The sequence below is a fragment of the Phacochoerus africanus genome, unplaced genomic scaffold (assembly GCF_016906955.1).
Source record: "Phacochoerus africanus isolate WHEZ1 unplaced genomic scaffold, ROS_Pafr_v1 Scaffold_14, whole genome shotgun sequence".
Taxonomy (NCBI): Eukaryota; Metazoa; Chordata; class Mammalia; order Artiodactyla; family Suidae; genus Phacochoerus; species Phacochoerus africanus.
This window is the reverse complement of record NW_025927332.1, coordinates 354,461-377,764: the sequence shown is the minus strand read 5'-3', so window position 1 is coordinate 377,764 and position 23,304 is coordinate 354,461. Positions and strand designations below refer to the sequence as shown.

Below are 23,304 nucleotides of genomic sequence, written 5' to 3'. Positions count from 1 at the left end.
TGCAGGAAATGGTCCTCAGCAGGAAGCCCCTTTGTTTTGTCATTGTAGCAGAGATTTATTATAACTAAGCTTAAACCATGCACCTTCCTGTTCTACTCATCTCAGGCCCAAGCACACCTTTCAGATCTTTTGATCAAGCAATATCTCACCTAACCTGTGGTGTCCTTCCCTAGATCAAAGAGGTAGACATGAAGAATAAGAAATTAAAAGATGATCAGATCTCTTCCTTAGCTTCCACGTTTCAGTTATCTCATTAATAAACTGTGTGAACAAGAGAACATCTCAGGAAAGGTCACAAGATGTTGACAAGCCTGAATGTCAGGAGGTGCATCAGTGAGAGATGGTTAAGTATCTGATCTCTGGAGTTCCTTTGTGGTACGACGGGTTAAGTTTCCATGTTGTCGCTAGACTGGCTTGGGTCCCTGGCTTGGTCCATGGCCAGGGAACTTCCACATGCCACATGTGTGGCCCTCCCCTGAACAAAATGACTCTGATTCCCTATCTGAAGTATTAACTGAGATTACTTCCCTTTTTCCCTTTAAAACCATTCATGGCAAAGCAGAGTCTACAGAGATGGTTTTTGGACACACCATATTCACCATCTCCCTAGATGGCTAGCATTCTGATTAAAAACAACTATCCTTGCAATGGAGAGCCCAACCTGATTTTGGTAACATGAGTCCTGTTTCTAATCGGTCTGGGGCCTCAGTAGGAGATAAGCCTCTGCTGTGTGTTTATAGCACAATATTGTTGGTGATGATTACTATGCTATGCCTTAGACCTCCAGAATGTATTCATCTTCCTATTGCAAGTTTGTACCCTTTAACTTCATCTCCTCATGTCTTCTGCTCCCACATCCCCTGGCAATCATCATTCTGATTCTGTTTCTATGAGATTGGCTTTTTAAACTTCACATAGTTGTGATATTATTTAGTACTTTTTTTTCTGAGTCTGGCCTATCTTAAGTATCATAATGCCCTCAAGCTCCACACATTCCTTTCAGTCACAAATGAGAAGATTTCTGTTTGTCTCATGGCTGAATAATATTCTATTTTATATATGTACCTCTTGTTCATTTTCCATTTGTTGCTGAATTTTTTGGTTGTTTCCATATTTTGGCCTTGTGATGAATTCAATTAATATGGAAGTGCTATCTTTTCAATATTATATTTTTATTTACATTTTATATATAGTCATAAGTTGAATTGCTGGATCATATGATAGATCTATATTTAATTTTTTGAGAAACTTCATACTGTTTTCCATAGTAGTGAAGCCAATTTATCACCCACTACCAGTGTACAAGTGTTCCCTTATCTCCACACCTTCACCAATTCTTGCACTTTCTTTTTTCCTTCATGATCATCAGTCTAATGGTTGTGAGGTGGTATCTCATTGTGGTTTCAATTTATATGCCCATGCAATTTGAATACAATGAGAACCATGCTGAGACATAGTACAAGTAATATGTCAAATGGTAAAGACAAGGACACAATCTTAAAAGCTGCAAGAGAAAAACAATTTCTTACAAACAATGCAACCTCCTTAATGCTATTGGGACATTTTCATCAGAATATTTCCAGCCCAAAGGAAGTGGCAGGATCTATTTGAAGTGCTGAAAGAAGAACTTGCCAACCAAGAAGAGTCTACCTGGAGAAGTTGTCCTTCACAATTAAAGGAGTGAAAAACAGTTTTTCAGAAAAGCAAATCTGATGGATTTTTCACCACTCAATTGGCTTTACAATAAGTGTTAAAGGAATTTTTTCAAGCTGAAATAAAATCTCGCTAATAAATAAGGGGAAACATATGATAATATTAATGATTAATGGGGGTAAATATTGCTAAATTCAGAACATTCTTATGTAGTAATCATGCTGATATAGCAATCATAAATCTAGTATAAATATTAAAAGAGAAAATAGGTAAAAATAACTACAACTACAATAAATTTAATGGATGCACAGGTAAAATGGTGTGGATTGTTATATCAAAAATATAAAATGTGGGACAGAAGGGTAAAATATAGTTTTTGTGTGTATTTGAACTTAAGTTATCATCTTAATATATACCATTAATAATTTAAAATCTTTTAAAAAAATCAAAGCATATTTGATTTACAATGGTATGTTAGTTTTGAGTATATAATGAAGTGATTCAGTTATATACATATATTTCTTTTCAGATACATTTCCATTATAGGTTATAACAGGATATTGAATATAGTTCCCTGTGCTATACAGCTGGTCATTGTTGTTTGTCTGTCTTATGTTTATTAATGTATCTCTTTTAATCCCAAACTCCTAATTTATCTCTCATCCACTTTCCCCTTAGGTAATCATAAGTTCATTTTCTCTGTTTTGTAAATAAATTCATTTTTATCATTTTTTTAGATTCCACATATAAGTGATTTGCATTTCTGTCTGATTTTCTTCACTTAGTATGATAATCTCTATGTTCATCCATACAAGATATTGAATGAAACCTTACAGTTGGCACAAAACCAAAATCTATAGTAAATTCACACAAGGTACAGAGAAATGAATCTAAGCATACCACTACTCAAAATCAACAAATTATAGGTGTTCCTGTCATGGCGCAGTGGTTAATGAATCCGACTAGGAACCATGAGGTTGAGGGTTCGATCCCTGTCCCTGCTCAGTGGGTTAACAATCCGGCGTTGCTGTAAGCTGTGGTGAAGGTTGCAGACACGGCTCAGATCCCATGTTGCTGTGGCTCTGGCATAGGCCAGCGGCTACAGCTCCAATTAGACCCCTAGCTTGGGAACCTCCATAGGCCATGGGAGTGGCCCAAAGAAATAGCAAAAAGACAAAAAAAATCAACAAATTATAAGGAAAAGGGCAAGAGAAGAAAGCAATAAAGGAATTATTAAACAGCAGGAAAAAGAGTCACTAAACAGCAATTGTAAGTTCATGCCTATCAATACTACTTTAAATGTAATAACCCTAAAATATCCAGTCAAACCCACTGAGTAGTGAATGGATAAAGAAGCTATGCCCAAGTATATGCTGCCTATAAAAGACTCATTACAACTTTAAGAACACACATGTAATAAAAGTGAGGGGATTGAAAAAGAGAAAATTCATGTACATGGAAGCCAAAAGAGAGCTGGGGTAGCTATACTTATCTCAGAAAAATTAAAGAGGCTTGAAGACACAATGTATTATATGAGACAAACCAAGGTTATTCCGTGAAGATAAAGGGATCAATTTTGTTGGTTTCCAATTCTAAGCAGGAGTCATAGTCTTCTAGAAAGAAGGCTGAAGAAGTGGAGCAACGTTTATCGAGGCAGGTGGGGTTAGTTCAATAACTTCAACTGGCTTTTACAAGTATGAAAAACCTCTGAGATAGGATGGTTTCCTTGAATTCTCACATTTGATTCTCATAAGGCTTTATGTTAGACTATTAAGTTCTTCACCTCAAAGTTGAGGCATCTGCATTTCAAGAGGTTCAGCATCCCACATCTTACTCATGCTTCTCAAGGGAAGTCAGGTGGCTTTCCCTATAGGAAGCCTCTTCTAACCTTTGGCACGGCATCTACATCACTGACTATATCTGTGTATGAATCAGAAACTCTCAGTGACACTGCACATTCCTTGAGGATGAGACCATGTTTTATGAACCATTGTAACCGTGGGACCACTGATAGCATCTGGTGCTTGCGAGGGGATCAATGACTTCTTTTTTTCTGTTTTGATTAAATAAAAACTACCTCTTGAAAAAAAGAAGAATCTGTTTGGTTTCAATGATTATATGACTAGCTTTTATCATGGGGATATGAAACTACTAGCGTATTAGCAAGAACAAAATAATATATTTAGCTCTTTGCCCCAACCATCCCATTTTCCCTGGAATTAAGGTTAGCTGAAGTAGATGAAATCAAGGGTGGGACCTTGCTAAAACATTCCTAGTAGGGCAGAATAGATGAGCACCACTATTAAAAAAAAAACACAGAAGTTTTATGGAAATGAGCTGAGGTAGGTATTTTAATGAATAAATAGTAATGCAGCATAATGTATTGAAAGAAATCCAATTCAGAAAACCTCACACCTACTATTGATAGAAGGCATGCTATGTAATAGATACTCTACATAATGATTTATGAGCATTCCCTAATTTGATTCTGTCTAGGAAGAACTACTCAATGAAATAGCTCCTACTGTCAGCTTCATTTTATGAAAACCTGAAGCGATAATTCTGAGGCTTAGTGTGGTTAATTTACTCAAGGTCACACAGCACTCAAGTGGAAAAGCCAGACTCCCACTCCAATTTGTGATATGTTGATACCAATACCCATGGGTGTAACCATAATAATTTGTGGCCCTGACATGAATTAGCTTTTTCAATTTTTGTATGCCTTCTTGCTTCAAATTCCTCACTTATCATGGGAAATCATGTTATGTCTGCCTCACAGGGCTGCTGTGGTAATTGTTTCAGATAACATATTTGAGAAAATGTATGTATTATATATATATATAGGGCTTTTTTTGTCTTTTTGCCTTTTTCTGGGTCTGCTCCCATGGCACATGGAGGTTCCCAGGCTAGGGGTCAAACGGAGCTGTAGCTGCCAGCCTATGCCAGAGCCAGAGCAATGCGGGATCCAAGCCATGTCTATATAGCTATTTTAAAATTTTTATTTTAAATTACTTAATTGATTATTTTTAGGGCCACACCCATGGCATATGGACGTTCCCAGGGTAGAGGGAGAATCTAAGCACTATCTGCAGGCCTACGTCATGGCCACAGGATCCAAGCTGCATCTGTGACCTATGCCACAGCTTGATGAAGCAGGATCCTTAACCCACTGAACAAGGTGAGGTATCAAACCTGCATCCTCATGGATACTAGTCTGGTTCTTAACCCACTGAGGCACAAGGGGAACTCCTGTATGTATACATATAATAGAGTATGTGTGTATGTGTATATGTGTATAATGAAACTACTTAGTAAATAGGAAGTGCACATGCTTAAATAATTGCTTCAAGTTATTCTTACCAACTTGCTTTGTCATCTTGACAAATCCCTTAGCTCTACAGGCTTCAGGTCCTCACCTGGATATTGATGGTATTGGACTAAAAAATCCCTGGGTCTTTCCAGCTCTAATGACTTTGAGTTCATTAAAAGAAAAGCTATAATCCTAAGATTATGATTGGACTATTGGAAAGTAGGGAATGGATCCAGAAGGGGCATGGCAAAGTGGAGCATGAAATTAGCAGGGACAAAAGCTCCGTGACAACACTGACTCCAGAGAGCAAGTACCTGGAGAGGTTCCTCTCTCTAATTGTCCTTCTCCTTTCACCTCTGCCTATAGTACCATATTTAAGAGTAACACCCCTGTGAGAATCTCTCTGGCAGTGATGAACACCCAGCTCATGGACAAAGTTCCTATCTTGCAGGGCAATAGGGCCCACCTGAAAAATTTTATGGAAGAATGAGATACACAGTGTCAACCTTTGGCAAGAACTCTGTCTTCTTGGGAACAGAGTCAAGGTGAGAGGATGAGATTTAGAGAGAACATTGGGTTCTGTGCTATCTCTATAGCCATGTGAATCTTTTAGGAGGATGTTCACAGAGCAAAGTTTATAGTCCTGTTTCTTTCATTCTTCAACTCTTCCCCCCTCCTCATGTCCATACCCCCCTCATAGAGCTCTTCCTCATGTTCTCTTTCTCCTTACCCAGATTCTATGACTTTCAGTGAAAGGATGATCTCTACCCTAAAATTTTAGGTCCTCATTCTGGTGGGAGACAAATGTTGAGGACTAGTTCTGCAGTTTCTCAAGAATGTAATATTGAACTCTGTTACCTTCCATTTTTTTCCCCTGAAAACAAGGGGGTGATAGGATCCTATTAAATCAAATGAAATAATGTCTATGAAGCCCAACACATTGTACAAGTTAATCGAGTGCTGAATTAAAATAATAATTTACTTCAATTCAGGGAAATTTCCTAAGATTTAAAATGCCTGTCTGTGTTTCCAAACTTTATCCATCCCATGGACTCTTTTGATTTACTTTTTCCTGAGGAATCTAATTTAAAAAAATAATTAATTTGATGTCGATTTCAATATACAGCTTGGATTCATTGTTTCTCCATAATGGTATGATGAAGTCCTCAAGTACCATTGCACTAGCCTTTTGAAATATTTCAAATAACTGTCCCCTCTCATGATGGATACCTTGGGGGTCTGATGATACAGGTGACACAGTCATCAGACATGCCCACTCCTAGTACAGGTAGTGTTGGTATAGCTGTCACTTTAACTTTCTTTTACTTATCTTGTTCTTCATCCAGCACCATTCCTGGCTTTCTTCATGTTATTTTGGACCCTGCACAACCTGGCAAATGACCATGTCCTTTGTAGATCATCTTTGGACAAAGTTTTGATTAGCTCTATCTCTGTAGTGAAATCTTCAAGCAATATTTACATCAGTCATTTTTTTTCTTCTAAATATTAAGATGTGATGAACACATGTTAAGAATTTTTAATCAAAAAGAGTGAATACATTCAGAATACATTTGCTTTTCCTCTAGTTTACCAAAGTCTAACAACAGAAATTTTTATGACAATTTTTTTCATGAATAAGTAAAACAATGCACTACTCTTCATTCTTTTCTGGGAGTGCTGGGTTACACAGAATGCTTAGTTGTGGCTGAGTCTGTTTCAAAAGGTATTCACAAAGTGAAAAATTTCTTAACAAGCAATTGGGCAAAATCTTGCGTGGTTTTACTGAATTGAATAATTATGTTAATGTTTTGGAGATGTGTGTGAGAGTTTTTATTTTCAAAATATTTTCTTTGATTCCTACTCATCTTGGACAAATCATCTGAGAAACATATTAGCAGCACCCTATTGTAAGAGTAAACAGAAAGATTTTAAATTTAATAAAACCATTAATTGAAATAAAACAAATACATTTATACTTTCATATTCAAAAGGGAGTAAAAGAACCATTTCCTAATGTATTTATAATATATTTAATTATATAAATATTAGTACATGAGATGTTTATCATTAAATAGCATAGCATCTCCACTAGTCCACATATTATTTGTAGTGAGAGTACCATCAGTTCAATTGTAGTTGGTATTGATGGAGCATAAAAGCAGCATCGGGTGTTTACAATTTTGCTGAATGAGAGATGATGAAATAGCATGGAAATAAATGCAGTCATTTATTAACAATATTCTGAGTTTAGGTTTAGAGGCCATCTAATTTAGGAACTCATTTTTAAAACAATGTAATTAGAGTACAGTTGACTGACAAGGTTGTGTTAGTTTCAGGTGTGCAGCAAAGTGAATCAGTTGCACATATATGTATACCTCCATTCTGTTTCTTTTCCCATGCAAGTTATGGCACAGTATTGAGTAGATTTCCCTGTGCTGTACAGTAGGTGCTTGTTACCTATTTTATACATAGTAGTTTATATATATATCAGTCCCAACCCCTTACTTATCCCTCTCCCCACATTTACCCTCTGGTAAACATAAGTTTGGTTTCAAAAACCTGAGCCTGTTTTTGTTTTGTAAGTTTTTTTTTTTTTCTGGATGCACATGCAGGATATTGTAGTTCCTGAGCCAGAGATCCAACTGAAGCCACAGCTGTGATCCATGCCCCAAATGTGGCAATGCCAGATCTTTAACCCATTGTGCCGGGTCAGGGATTGATCCTGTACCACCTCGGAGACAATGCCAGATCCGTAACCTTCTGTGCCTCAACAGGAATTCCATCTATTTTGTAAATGATTTTGTGTCATCTTAAATTAGATTCCACACATTAGTGATCTCATATGATATTTATTTTTCTTTGTCTGGCTTACTTCACTCCATATGATAATCTCTGTGCCCATCCATGTTGCTGCAAATAGCATTATTTCATTCTTTTTTATGGCTGAGTAATATTCCATTGTATATATGCTAAATGTCTTCTTTATCAAATCCTCTGTAGATGGACATTCAGGTTGATTCTATATCTTGGGTATTGTAAACAGCGTTGCAGTGAACTTTGAGGTGCATGTATCTTGGCAAATTATGGTTTTCTTGAGATATACGCCCAGGAGTTGGATTGCTGGAGGATATGGTAGTTGGAAGAACTCCTTGGTCCTTTTGTTTTAGTTCTCCCTTATTTTTTCCTTTACAGTGAGGAATTCCATAAGAATGACAATTGCCAACATTTATTGATCGCTCACTGTTTTAAGGCCTTTATGTCATTCAATCCCTGAAACAACCCTATAAGTATTAAGAGCCCCATGTTTCAATGAGGTGTCTGAGGGATTAATAATTTTCTATGGGTCACACATCCAGTAATAAAGTCAGGAAAGTCTGAGTCTGTTCTCCCTGTCATTCTCTATCTTTCATTCTCTCCCTGTGATTTTCCCACTTTTTTATCTCTCTTCTTAGCTACTATTTAGGATTAAAGTTTAATATATTTTAATAACTTGTTCTTATTATAAAGATAGGAGTTGTGGAAAATTGAAAAACAACCAAGTGCAAAGAAGAACATCAAATCCATACCAATGATTATTTTAGGCATTTGTAACCAGCTCACATTCTGTGTGTGTGTGTGTGTGTGTGTGGAGAGAGAGAGAAGATTATATAAATTACATAAAGTATTTTTTCCTCAATAAGGTAGGACCATTTTGTGTACTCAACAGCAGTATTTACTTATGCGTCCCCTTTTTTTTCCTTTGTCTTTTTAGGCTGCACCTATGGCATACGGAGGTGCCAAGGCTAGGGGTACAATCAGAGCCATAGTGCCACCATACACTGCAGCTCCTGGCAACACCGGATCCTTAACCCACTGAGCAAGACCAGGGATTGAACCCACAACCTCACGGTTCCTGGTGGGATTTGTTTCCACTGTGCCATGACAAGAACTCCTACTCATGCCTTTTAAATTAAACACTTTGCCATATTATCTTTTTATATTTTGTGACTATTTTTCACCAGTTCATCAATTATTATTAAAAAACATTTTATGTAAGGGAAATTTTAGCCATAACCAAATTTGAATTGTTATATCATATTTTCCTTATTGTTTCTGTGTTGGTGTTATATTTCAGAAATATTTCCCATCTCAAGAGTGTAAAAATGCTTATGTATTTATTCCCCTAATGCTTTTTACTTATAGGGAACTGGGTCTCACAGACCATTTATGGTAGAGTTTATCCTTTATCAATTTTACATACTGACTTTATCAGATATTAAATTCTTACTGATAACAAAATTTATTTCTTAAATTTCTATTTGCTCTTTTGACATATCTATTCTTACAAGAACAATTAATTGTCAACATTTATACTACTTTTTGTTTTCTGAAAGTTCAACTCCTTTCAATTATTAATCATTTCCAAAGTTTTCTTGGATGTTACTATTGATTTTCTCTTTCACCTCAGTTTGGGTTATGGACAGTGTCAGGTGTAATGTGTTATGAATCTGTCAGGGACCTGTAACATGCTGAATGTACCAGCAAAAAGTAGAAATATACCTTTGTAGTATTTAAGGATTGAAATATTTGCTTTGACTCCGGACATCAAGGCCCATCATAGATTGATGCCAATTTTCAATAGACCCATATGTTCTCAAATTCAAGCAAAGTACATTGAACATGCTTTAGGTGATTTGTATCTTCATGGCCACAGCTCACTTGACTTGCCTCTAAATGAAATCTGAATCTACTCCTGCCTTGAGGCAAAGATACAGGACTGTGTACAGGGCTGATGATGCCTCAGATATTTCCACAAATTAACCCATAAAACTCTAGCACTGCTGGCATTCCTGCCCCTGGGCACATCTATGATTCATGGTTATCTGTAAACCATCAGTGATAATAATAACCAACAGCTCTTGAGCAGGATTGTGGTACTTGATTGTGTGCTGAGCATCTATATCCCATTTGCTTTATAGTTTGGGTGTTTGGCTGTGCTCACTTCATTGTGAGTATATTGGACAAGTGTGTTTGACCTACTGGGACATAAAGGGAGAGGGTGTCAGAACTAAAACTTTTTTTACAGTTTTGTTGAGATGGAATTGATATATAATATTGTAGACATTTAAGATGTACAACGTAATGATTTGATATAAATAAATATTGCAAAATGATTACCATATTAAAATTAGTTAATGTCCATATTTCTTACAGGTACATTTTTTTCCTTGGGATGAGAACTTTTAAAATTTACTCTCTTAACAGCTTTCTTTTTATTTAATTTTATTGGCATATAGTTGACTTACAATGTTGTATTAGTTTCAGGTGTACAGCAATGTGAATAGTAATACATGTACTTATACCCCTTCTTTTTCCCCATGTAGGCTATTACAAACCATTGGGTAGATTTTCCTATGCTATACAGTAGGTTCTCATTAAGCATCTATTTTATACCATAGTGTATATATGCTACTCTCACCCTCCCCATTTTTTCCTCTCTACAATGGTTTCATCTATGGTAACCATAAAATCAGTTTTGAAATTTGAGTTTGTTTCTGTATTATCAAGAAGTTCTTTTGTATCATTTTCATTAGATTCCACATATATCATGTGATATTTGACTTTCTATCTTTCTTCATTTTGTATGAAAATCTCTAGGTCCATACATGTTGGTGCAAATGGCATTATTTCCTTCTCTTTTGTGATTGGGTAGTATCCCATTGCATATAGGTACCACATCTTATTCACCCATTCTTCTGTTGATGGACATTTAAGTTGCTTCCATGTCTTGGTTATTTTTAATAGCAGTGCAATGAATATTGGAGTCCATGTATCTTCTTGAATTATGATTTTCTCTGGATAGAGGCCCAGGAGTGGGATTTCTGGATCATATGGAAGTTGTCTTTTTGCTATTTGGCCATTCCTGCGGCATATGGAGTTTCCTAGGCTAGGGGTCTAATCGGAGCTGTGGCTGCCAGCCTATGCCAGAGTCACAGCAACTCGGGATCCGAGCCGCGTCTGCAACCTACACCACAGCTCACGGCAATGCCAGATCGTTAACCCACTGAGCAAGGGCAGGGATCGAACCCACAACCTCATGGTTCCTAGTCGGATTCGTTAACCACTGCGCCACAACGGGAACTCCTAAAGTTTGTTTTTAAAGTAACTTCCATACTGTTCTCTATAGTGGTTGGCATCAGCTTACCTTCCCACCAGCAATGCAGGAGGGTTCCCTTTTCTCCGCACTTTCTCCATCATTTATTGTTTGTAGACTTTTGGATGATAGCTACTCTGACTGGTGTGAGGTGATATGTCATTGTAGTTTTGAATTGCACTTCTCTAATAATTAGTGATGTTGAGCATCTTTTCATGTTTTTTTTTTTTTTTTTTTTTTTGCCACACGTCTGTCTTCTTTGGAGAAATGTCTATCTAGATTTTTTGCCCATTGTTGGGGTTTTTTGTTATTTTGGTAGAAAGCTCAATGAGATATTTATGTATTTAGCAGATTAATCCCTTGTTGAGCACTTCATTTGCAAAGATCTTCTCCCATTCTGAAACTAGAGATGCAAGAACAGACAAAGGCCAAAATTTTTAGAAGGAAATAACTTATAAAGATCACAGCAGAAATAAATGAAATTGAGACAAAGAAAACAATAGAGAAGATCAATGAAACCAAAAGTTGATTCCTAAAAAAAAATAAATAATTTGATTTACTTTTAGCCAGACTCACCAAGAAAAAAAAGGGGAGAGGTCTGAAATCAATAAAATGAGAAATGGAAAAGAAAAAGTTACAATGGTCATCACAGAAATACAAAGGATCATAAGAGACTACTACAAGCAAACTATATGTCAATAAATTGGACAACTACAAGAAATGGACAGATACTTAGAAAGGTACAACCTCCCAAGACTGAACCAGAAAGGAATAGAAAATATGACTAGACCAATCATAAGAACTGAAATTCATACTATGGTTAAAGAATTCCAAAAAACCAACGTCAGGGACTGGATGGCTTCACAGGCGAATTCTGTCAAACATTCACATAAAAGTTAACACCTACCTTTCTGAAACTCCTCCAAAAATTGCATAGGAAGGAACATTTCCAAGTTCATTCTATGAGAACACTATCACCCTGATACAAAAATCAGAGGATATCACACAGAGAAAAAGAAAATTACAGGCCAATATCACTTATGAACATAGATGCAACAATCATCAACAAAATACCAGCAAACTGAATCCAAAAATAAATTAAAAAGTTATATCCCACCATGATCAAGTGGGATTTATTGCTAGAATGCAAGGGTTTTTCAGTATACGCAGAGCAATGACTATGACATGCCACATCAACAGACTGAAGAATAAAAACCGTATGATCATCTCAATAGATGCATCAAAAGCTTTTGATAAAATTCAACACCTGTTTCTGATAAAAACTCTCTGGAAAGTGAGCAAGAAATAGAGGGAAACTACCATAACATACTAATAGCCATATATGACACATCCACAACTGACATCATTGTCAATGGTGAAAAATTCAAAGCATTAACAACTCTGAAATATACAATATAGAATTCTCAATTATCATCATTATGTTGAATATTACATTCCTGGAACTCATTTATCTTATAACTGGAAGTTTATACATTTGACCACCTTCTCCCAATTCTCCCATTCTCCATCCTCTGTATCTTTGGAACCACAGACTTGGTCTCTGCTTCTATGATTTTTTTTACTTTTTTAGGGCTGCACCTATGGAATATGGAAGTTCCCATGCTAGGGGTTGAATCAGAGCTACAGCTGCTGGCTACAGCCACAGCCACATCTATGCCAGATCTGAGCAATGTCAGTGACCTATAGCACAGCTCTTGGAAATGCTGAATCCTTAATCCATGGAGTGGAGCCAGAGATCGAACTTGTGTCCTAATGGATACTAGTCAGATTCGATTCCACTGAGCCAAAATAGGAACTCTTCTATGATTTTTCCCCCACACATAGTGAGATCATACAGTATTTGTCTTTCTCTATGTGACTTATATTACTTAGCACAATGCCCTCAAGGTTTTCTGATGCCTGAAATGTATATATATCATGATTTCTTTATTCATTCAAATGTCTTGGCTATTGTAAATAATACTGCAGTGAACATGGGGCTGTAGATATCTATTCTGGACAGTGATTGTGGTTCATTTGTATATATACACAGAAGTGAAATTGCTGAATATGCAGTTCTATTTCTGGTTGAGTAAACTTCACTCTGTTTTTCATAGTAGCTGCACCAACTTACATTACCATTGCAGTGAACAGGGTTCCCTTTTCGCCACATTCTCACTAACATTTGTTATCTCTTCATTTTGATAATAGCCATTATAACATGTGCAAGGTCATAGCTCATTAAGATTTTGATTGTCATTTTTCTGATGATTGGTGATATTAAGCAACTTTCCATGTGTCTGTGGCACTTGGTTGTCTTCATATTCAGTCCCTTTGCCTAATTGCTAATTGGGTTCCTATTGAAATTATTTTTGGTATTGAGTTCTATATCTCCTTATATATTTTTTAATTCATGTATTATCATATGTGTGGTTTGCAAGTATTGTCTCTCATTCCATAGGTTGCTTTTTCTCTCTTTTTAAAAGCTAATTATTTCGCTGTGCAGAAGGTTATTTTATTTGATACAAATCCACTTGTTGATTTTTGAGATTTTTTTTTGCTTTTTCCTTATTAAAAAAATATCATTGCCAAGACCCATATCAAGAAATTTTCCCCCCTTGTTTTCTTCTAGGAGTTTTATGGTCATTGGTTATACAGAACCATTTATTTAAGCCTTAGTTCCCTTCAAGATAATTTTTTTGAGTGGTGTAAGATTGAGATCTAGTAGTCACATTCTTTTCATATGAATATCCAATTTTCCCTATACCACTCATTGAAGAGAATTTCTTCTCTCCATTGAGTATTTTGGTTACCATTGGCTTGAAACATCTTCCTACACTTTCATTCTCAGCCTCTATCTTTAAAGCTAAAATGACACTCTTGAAAGAAACACATTGTTGCATAACATTTATAACTTCCAATTTTAAGCTGATAACAATTTAACTTGGATGTCATTCCTACATTTGACACTACTTCATCCCCTGCCCCTACTTTTTATGTTATTAATGTTGCAATTTACAAGTTTTAATATATGAATTATTGTAGCTATGGCTTTGTTTAGACATCTATTTTTAAAATTTAAATCAGCATAAGTGCATTACATACCACAAGTACAATATTAAAACATATGACTTTGACTCTATGTTACACTTACCAGTGCATCTTACACCTACATTCAAATGTTTATTTCCTTTTGAAGTACCTTCTGGCATTTCTTGGAAGGCAGGTCTGGCTGTGATGAATATCCTCAGCTTTTCTTTGGTTTTAACAGTTTTATCTCTGAAGGAACACTTTACTGTGTATAGTATAGTATTCTTGGTTAATAGTTTTTCTTCCAATAGGAAAGAAAGGGCCCGCTCCTGACCTAAAAATTTTCTGAGGAGAAATCAGCCCATTATTTTATGAGGGGAAGTTCCCTTTTAAGTGATAGGTTGCCTTTTTCTTGTTGTTTTCAAAATTCTCACCTTTGACATTTAACAGCTTAACTATAATATTTGTCAATGTAGCCCTTTATGACACCTTGTTGGGGGCTTAAGGATCTCTTGAACGTGAATTTCTCTTTTGCTCCCCATATTTGGGAAGATTTTAGTCATTAATGATTTATGTATTCTTTCTATTCCTTTCTCTTCTAGGAATACCAAAATGTGTATATCTTTTGTCTTGATGGTGATGGTGTCCCGTAGTAAGTCTTGTAGTTCTTCTTAAATTTTTTTCATTCTTTTGTTTTCTTTGACAGAATAATTTAAAATGACTTATTTTCTATCTCACTGATTCTTCCTGCTTGGTTGAGTGTACTGTTGAAACACTCTATTGATTTCTTCAGTTCAGTCATTTTATTATTAACCCCTAGGATTTCTGGTTTTTTTCGTTTGTTTGTTTGTTTATGTCACACCTATGGCATATGGAAATTCCTGGGCCAGGGACTAAATCTGAGCCCCAGCTGCAGCTACAGCAATGACAGATTCTTTAACTCACTCTGCGAGGCCATGGATTGAACCTGAACCTCTACATTGACCCAAGTCACTGCAGTTGTTTTCTTAACCCACCACCACAGCAAGAACTCCTGCTTTCGTGTGTGTGTGTGTGTGCGTGTGTGTCTCTGTGTGTGTGTGTGGTTTCTCTTTCTTTGTTGAACTAATTTTGTTCATTTTGTTAATGCATTCTTAATTTCACTTAGTTGTCTTTTCATGTGTTTGCCTTGGCAACAAAAGCCATTCCCCATTCAGTTCAGCTTGGAGTTCTAGATGGGTCATCTGGTAATGCCCTTGGGCTGCTGGGGCTAGCTATTAAAGTCTATTTATGGGTGAGGACACTGTCCATGTTCTGAAGTTGGGGAGAAGATGACAATGGTTTGACACAGTTGATAGGATTTCTGCCTTGGTGTTTGGGCCAAGAGTGGCATTAAGAGAGGCACAGCCATTGATTGGGCTCTCTGCTCACATGCTACTGCAAGCATGGTTGTAGGATGGGTTATGCAGCTTTCCAGGTCCATTGGTTAGTTCTTCTAACCATGTATGGCTGAAGGCTGTATTCAGCAGTAGTTCAGGCTAGCAACTAGCTTCCTTGCCTGAGCATGGTGCTAGAACAGGCCCCAAGACTGGCAAGGCTCCATATTTGGGTAACTGCACAGGTTTCCTGGCCTGATGGAGCCACTAGCTTTGGTCTGCAGATGGGCAGAGCCACTGACTGGACACTGCACTCATGTGCTCCTGGCTTGTGTAATTTTCTGAGTGTTCCAGCCGTGCTTCCTGTAGGGGTAGTGCTTGAGAATAACCTCAGTAGTAGGGAGGATTAGGAATTAGGGATGCAAGAGAATAGGCTTCAAGGCTCACTGTGTGGAGTCTCATATCAGGCAGAACTGCTACAAGCAGGAACTCAGTCTGCTCAAAGTACTAATTATTGCATATCCTGTCCCTCTTCTCTGGCACAATCGGATTCCCAGTGGTCAAACCCCATGGATCACCACATAGCTTCTAGGAAATGAGACTGAAATGGTCCTCCTGAGCAGTGACACATAATGCTGGGGGAGCTGGAGGTACATATCGGCCTCTCTTTTTCCCACTAAAGAAAGCATAGGCCAAGAGGGGTCCTCTTGGTGTAGTACTGTGTCACATAGGGGAGGGGCAATGCAGTGAAATGTGCTGCTCCTCTACCCTTCTAATGTGGGCCTTCTCCATCTCTGTGGTCTAGGGGTGTGCTTCTGCCTCATCCCTGTGTTTTAAGATTTTCACATGTTATCTTGTCTGTGAATAATTGCTAATATATATATATATATATATATATATATATATATATATATATATATTTTTGTCCTTTTGGTGCTGCACCCGTGGTGTATGGAGGTTCCCAGGCTAGGGGTCTAATTGGAGCTACAGCTGCTGGCCTATGCCTTAGCAATAGCAATGCAACAACAATGCCACAGCAATGCCCCATCTGAGCTGCGTCTTTGAATTACACCACAGCTCAGGGCAATGCCAGATCCTTAACGCACTGAGCAATGCCAAGGATCGAACCCACAACCTCATGGTTCCTAGTTGGATTCCTTTCCACTGCACAACTACGGGAATGCTGCAAAATTTTTTTTTTTTTTTTGGTGGCGGGAACTGAAGTCAGGAATGACCTATGTTGTCATCTTGATTATATCACTGAGAACTAAATCTCTAACGTCTGACCTTTCACAGAGTACTACACTGTTTCCCAGGAGGCAAAATATCTTAAAATCAGGACAGGAGTGGGGGACAGTAGTGAATTCTTCTAGCATCATTTTGGAATTGTGTATAAAGACTTCCCTAAGAAGGCTTATTTCATAATTTAATTGGGCATCCATTCTGTGTATATCAGGATTATAAATCAGATGTAATTTTCCACATCATTTTGGACTTGATGTATTGAATATATTTGTATAAAAATGTGAGAAGTTATTATTTACGGTGTAATTTTTATGTGTAAAGGAGTAATTTTTAGGGACTTCCAATTGTGGTACAATGGAAACAAATCTGTCTACAATTCATGAAGATGTGGGTTTGACCCCTAGGCTGACTCAGTGGGTCAGGGATCCAGCATTGCCATGATCTGTGGTGTAGGTTGTAGATGTGGCTTGGATCCTGCTTTGCTGTGGCTGTGGTTTAGGCTGGCAGCTATAGCTGCAATTCATTCCCTAAACTGGGAACTTCCAGATGGCATGGGTGCAGCCCTAAAAAAGCAAAAAGAGCAAAAAAGTAATTTTTAAATTTTATCTAGATGACCATCATGGAGAGTACAGCTATTTCAAATGTTTCCTTTCCTTTTGTTAATGTGGTGTATGACATTGCTTGATTGTCATATGTTGAAGCATTCCTTGGACCTGTAAGAGGTCCAACTTGATCATGGTTTGTGATCCTTTTCATACATTGTTGGATTTGTTTTGTTAATTTTGGTGACGCTTTTTGCATCTATATTCATCAAACATATTGGCCTGTAACTGTCTTTCTTGTAGTGTTTTTGTCTGATTTTGGTATCAGAGTAATAGTGGCCTCATTGAATGAATTTGGGAGTCTTTCCTTAAATTAAATTAAAAATCTGTCTAAATGGCTATCTGGGAAAGAATAGCTATTTCAAACTTATTCTAAAGTGATGCACTTATGTGTTGTGATTGTAAAGCAGAAGTTCTATATTGAATTATTAGAAGTCTCTTAAAAACTTGTTATTTTAATCAATGATATCATCATTATATGTGTTCTCACAGGATTTCTATTTTCATTTAAACATTTTCAATCAACTTTTAAAATATGTCTTTTTTTCTGAAGTTCAAATTTATTGGTCAGAGAACAGCTCAGCTGTAGGACAATTACTTTTTTTGTTGCACTGTGTACATATCATTTTATGCAGTGTAAAATGATAAAATTTAACAGTGGATTTCAGGAAGACTTTGAAGATGCATGTTACATATAAAGTCACAATAAATATACACAGGGAGGGACAAAAGTTATCATAAAATAAGCCTTTTTTAGGGGTCTTTTTAGGGCCACACCTGTGGCATATGGAGGTTCCCAGGTTAGAGATCAAATCAGAGCTACAGCTGCTGGCCTATGCCACAGCAACAGCAACAGAGGATCCAAGCCACATCTGTGAACTACATTACAGCTCACTGTATGCCAGATCCTTAACCCACTGAACAAGGCTAGGAATTGAATCCTCATCCTCATGGATACTAGTCAGATTTGTTACCACAGGGCCACAATGGGAACTCCTCATAAAATATACCTTTTAAGTTTAATAAGACCTCATGAAATAACTGAGAACCTGAAGTACTCAGAAGGCATTTCTTAAAATTCTAGATGAAAAGCTGGGGGTTTTCCTCTCAGGACAGTGACACATCTGCATTTTTCCAGTATTCAATGGAGGAAAAATATGCCACATATGAGAATTGTAATGCTGCCATTTTACCTGAGTCAACAATGCATTCCCTTGTCTTTTTTTCTGATTTCAGGAGCACGAAGCCAATGATTAGGGGAGGAAATACTACAGAGATCACCACTTTCATCTTTGTGGGATTCTCAGATTTTCCCAGAATCATAGCAATGCTCTTTGTTGTATTCCTGTTGATCTATATGACAACCCTGACTTGGAATATGTGCCTCATCATCTTAATAAGAATATATGCCCACCTCCACACACCCATGTACTTCTTCCTTAGTAATCTGTCCTTCATTGATATTTGCTATGTGAGCTCCACAGCTCCCAAGATGCTCTATGACTTCTTCCAGAATCAAAAAATTATCACCTATGTGGGCTGTTTGGTTCAGAGTTTGGTTTTTTTGACCATGGGACTGAGTGAGTCTTGTCTCATGACAGTCATGGCTTATGATTGATATGCTGCCATTTGTAACCCACTCCTCTATTCATCAATCATGTCACCCACTCTCTGTGGTCAGATGGTGCTGGGGTCCTATATGGCTGGACTCTCTGGTTCTCTGTCCCAAGTGTGTGCCATGCCTCAGCTCCACTTCTGTGGGCCTAATGTCATCCACCACTTCTTCTGTGACATGCCCCAACTGTTACTTCTTTCCTGCACTGACACATTCTTCTTACAACTCTGTGGTTGTTGTTGTTGTTGTTGTTGTTTTGTTGCTATTTCTTGGGCCGCTCCTGTGGCATATGGAGGTTCCCAGGCTAGGGGTCGAATCGGAGCTGTAGCCACCGGCCTACGCCAGAGCCACAGCAACGCGGGATCCGAGCCGCATCTGCAACCTACACCACAGCTCACGGCAACGCCGGACCGATAACCCACTGAGCGAGGGCAGGGACCGAACCCGCAACCTCATGGTTCCTAGTCGGATTCATTAAACACTGCACCACGATGGGAACTCCTCTTCTTACAACTTTTAACTATTGTAATAACTATGATCTTTGGGATAGTAAATGCACTAGTTATCATGATACCCTATGTCTACATTGTCATCTCCATTATGAAGATCACTTCAGCTAAAGAAGGCAGGTCCAAGGCTTTCAACACCTGTGCTTCTCACTTGACAGCGGTTACTCTCTTTTACACCTCAAGTATCTTTGTTTATTTAAGTTCTAGCACTGGAAGTTCTTCCAGCTTTGACAGATTTGCATCAGTCTTCTACACTTCTACACTATGGTGATTCCTATGATTCCTATGGTGAACCCTTTGATATACAGTCTGAGGAACAAAGAAATCAAAGATACTTTGAAGCGGTTGCAAAAGAGGAGAAGGTATTGCTGAGGTCACAAATTCTGCAATATCTGGCATAATTGTTGTGTTGGAATCCTCATACACTATAATATCTTACACAATAAGATTCAAATGGAATATAACAAAAATCACACTGCCTTTTGATTAAAAAGTTTTTATTTGATAAAGATAATATGCCAAAATGTACTAACAGCTGAATCAAACCCCAGAAACACAACATTTTTTTTGTTAGCCATCATTTTTTATTACTCAATGAATTTATTACATTTATAGTTGTATAGTGATCATCACAATCCAATTTTATAGGATTTCAATCCCACAGTATTTTTAAGTCATGGAGGATCATTGTTTTCTTTTTTAAAAATTTTTTATTACTCAAATGAATTTATCACATCTGTAGTTGTATAATGATCATAACAATCTGATTTCACAGGATTTCCATCCCACAGCCCAAGCACATCCCCCCACCCCCCAAACTGTCTCCTCCAGAGACCATAAGTTTTTCAATGTCTGTGAGTCAGCATCTGCTCTGCAAAGAAGTTCAGTCTGTCCTTTTTTCAGATTGCACATGTCAGTGAAAGCATTTGATGTTGGTGTCTCATTGTATGGCATGATAGTTTCTAGGTCCATCCATGTTGCAAAAAAATGCCGGTATTTTGTTCTTTTTAATGACTAAGTAATATTCCATTGTGTATATGTACCACATCTTCTTGATCCACTCCTCTGTCGATGGACATAATAATTCTTTAGTATCATTAAATGTCCAGTGTTCAAACATCCTCTCCTATTTGTCACAAAATATTTTTGCAGTTTTTATTTCTCAAGTCAGGATTGAAATACACTGCAGTAGGTTGATATGTATTTTTTTTCTTTTTAAATTTTTACCAAAAACTTTGTTTACAAGCTTCTCGTATCAGTAATACATTTGTACAGAACAGGGAACAATATCCAGTTTCTTGGGATAGGCCATGATGGAAGATAATATAAGAAAGGGAGAGTATATATATATATGACTGGGTCACCATGCTGTACATCAGAAATTGGCATGGCATTGTAAAACAATTATACTTTAATAAGAAAATAAATATAAATATATACTATAATGGTATAGAGGCAATGATTCTGTAACCACAAGTAACATCAGAAAATACAGCATTATCATCATCCCAGAAGCCATTGGTGTGTTTCTGAATCACAAAAGGCCCTATCCCCATTAGATGTAAATATTTTTTCTTTTTAGGGCCACACGTGTGGCATGTCAAGGTTCCTAGGCTAGGGGTCAAATCAGAGCATTGCTTGAAAGCCTATGCCACAGCCACAGCAACACTGCATCTGAGCTTCATCTGTGACCTATACCACAGCTTGCAGCAATACCAGATGCTTTAACCCACTGAGCAAAGTCAGGGATCGAGCTCACATCCTCATGGACACTAGTCAGGTTCTTAACCGACCAAGACACAGTGGGAATTTCTGGATGTTCTTTTCTTTATGTAGGTTATACTTCAATGAAAAGATTTCTTAAAAATAAAGAAATAAAAATGCATATAGACAGTTTCTTTTTTTTGTTATATTGTTTATAGGGAAATATATAAGCTAGAAGGCTGAAGAGCAGGGTAACATCACCCACTTTTAATAGCCCAAGAATATTGTATTAACAGATTTCTTTCATTATCTCCCTTCAGATCTCAGAAGCACAATGACAATGGATGAGGGAAGCATTACAGTTACCAGGTTTATCTTACCAGAATTCTCTGAATTTATGAGGCTGAAAATATCCTATTTTCAATATTTCTAGGCACTGATCTTATGACAGTGTCCTGGAACCTGGGTCTCATAACACTGACCAGGTTAGACTCTTACCTGCACTCACCCACATATTTTATTGATACAATTTCCTCCTTAGATGTTTGTTATGTTTCCCCCACAGCTCCCAAGATTCTCTCAGATTTCTTCAAGAAGCATAGATTCATCTCCTTTATGGGATGCACCATGCAATACTTCTTCTCTAGCCTTGGTCTCCCTGAGTGCTGCCTCCTGGCCACCATGGCTTATGATCGCTATGCTGCCATTTGTAGTCCTCTCCTCTACACAGCCGTCATGGCCTACACCATCTCCACCATTGTATAATTGGAATTTTGGATCATTCATTCAATGGTGTGCCTTATTTTAGCTCCATTTTTGTGGACCAAATGTCATCAATCATTTCTTTTGTGACCTTCCCCAACTGCTAATCCTGCCCTGCTCTGATACCATTTTCTTATAAGTTATAAACTCTGTGCTGACAGTGATCTTTAGATTTGTCTTTCCTAGTTATAATGATATCCTATGGTTATATCATTTCCACATTTTTTTTTGTCTTTTTAGGGCTGCACCTGTGGCATAAAGAAGTTCCCAGGCCAGGTGTTAAATCAGAGCTGTAGCCCCTGCCCTATGCCACAGCCACAGCAATGCTGGATCCAAATCATGTCTGCAACTTACACCGCAGATCATGGCAATGCCAGATCGTTAAGCCACTGATCAATGCCAGGGATTGAATCTTCATCCTCATAGATACTATTCCTGCTGAGCCACAACAGGAACTCCATTGCCACAATTTTGAAGATCACATCAGTTGAAGGTAGGCCCAAGGCCTTCCACACCTGTGCTTTTCACCTGACAGCAGTGACCCTCTCTTAGGGCTCAGGAATATTTGTCTATTTGTACTCTAGCTCTGATAATTCTCTCTGAGTCAAAACAAGCTGGCCTTTATTGCACACATTGTGTTGATCCCCATGTTAATCTACTGGTTTCTAACCTGAGAAACCAGGGGATCAAAGATGCCCTAAACAGGTGGAAGAAGAAAATATTGAAATAGTGGAATTGTTTATTATGGGGTGCCTTTTAGGGCTTAGGACAAAAGTCATATAGAACAATGTATGAAAAGTAGCTATAATAGCATCTATAAGAATTTTAATAGATTGTATAAGTTGTAAATAACTCCTTTGCCTTTGCTCCATGAAAAAAGATTGTATTTCATCCCTTTGAAGTCAGACTTGACTATGTGATTTCTTATGGCAAATAAAATGTGGTCAGATGTGACATATTTCATTTTTGGTCAGAGGCTGTGTGTGTATTTATGTCCTTTTTTATCTTCTTCTTTCCCAAGGCTCCCTTTAGTGGTTGATTCATAAGGAATAAGATGATGATACAGGAGAATAACACCCCCCACAGCTCACCCAAGATAAAACATATAATATTGGCCAGAAATAAAAATGTTTTGGATTATTTGTTTTTGTAGCATATTCATTCTACTCATTATACTTTAGACATTTGTACAGGTAGTGGTATGATTTTTTTTAAAAGTTTGATAAAATTTGTAAGTTTTTTTAGGGCCTGGCAGTCAGTGTCAAGTAATGTTTTATTGACAACTGGAAGGATAGCAATTCAGGCTTGGCACAGTAAAAACATTTGATACAACAGTCACTTGCAGTAATTTAAAATGGAGATTACATGGGAAAATAGAATGTTTCC

General features: G+C 37.4%; 2 pseudogenes; both read left to right on the top strand.

The window, feature by feature from the left end:
* The first annotated feature begins 18,577 nt into the window (after positions 1-18,577).
* LOC125119114 (olfactory receptor 5AN1-like) lies at positions 18,578-19,824 on the top strand (annotated as a pseudogene).
* Positions 19,825-21,490: 1,666 nt separating this feature from the next.
* Positions 21,491-22,648, top strand: LOC125119122 (olfactory receptor 1440-like; annotated as a pseudogene).
* The last annotated feature ends 656 nt before the right edge of the window (positions 22,649-23,304 follow it).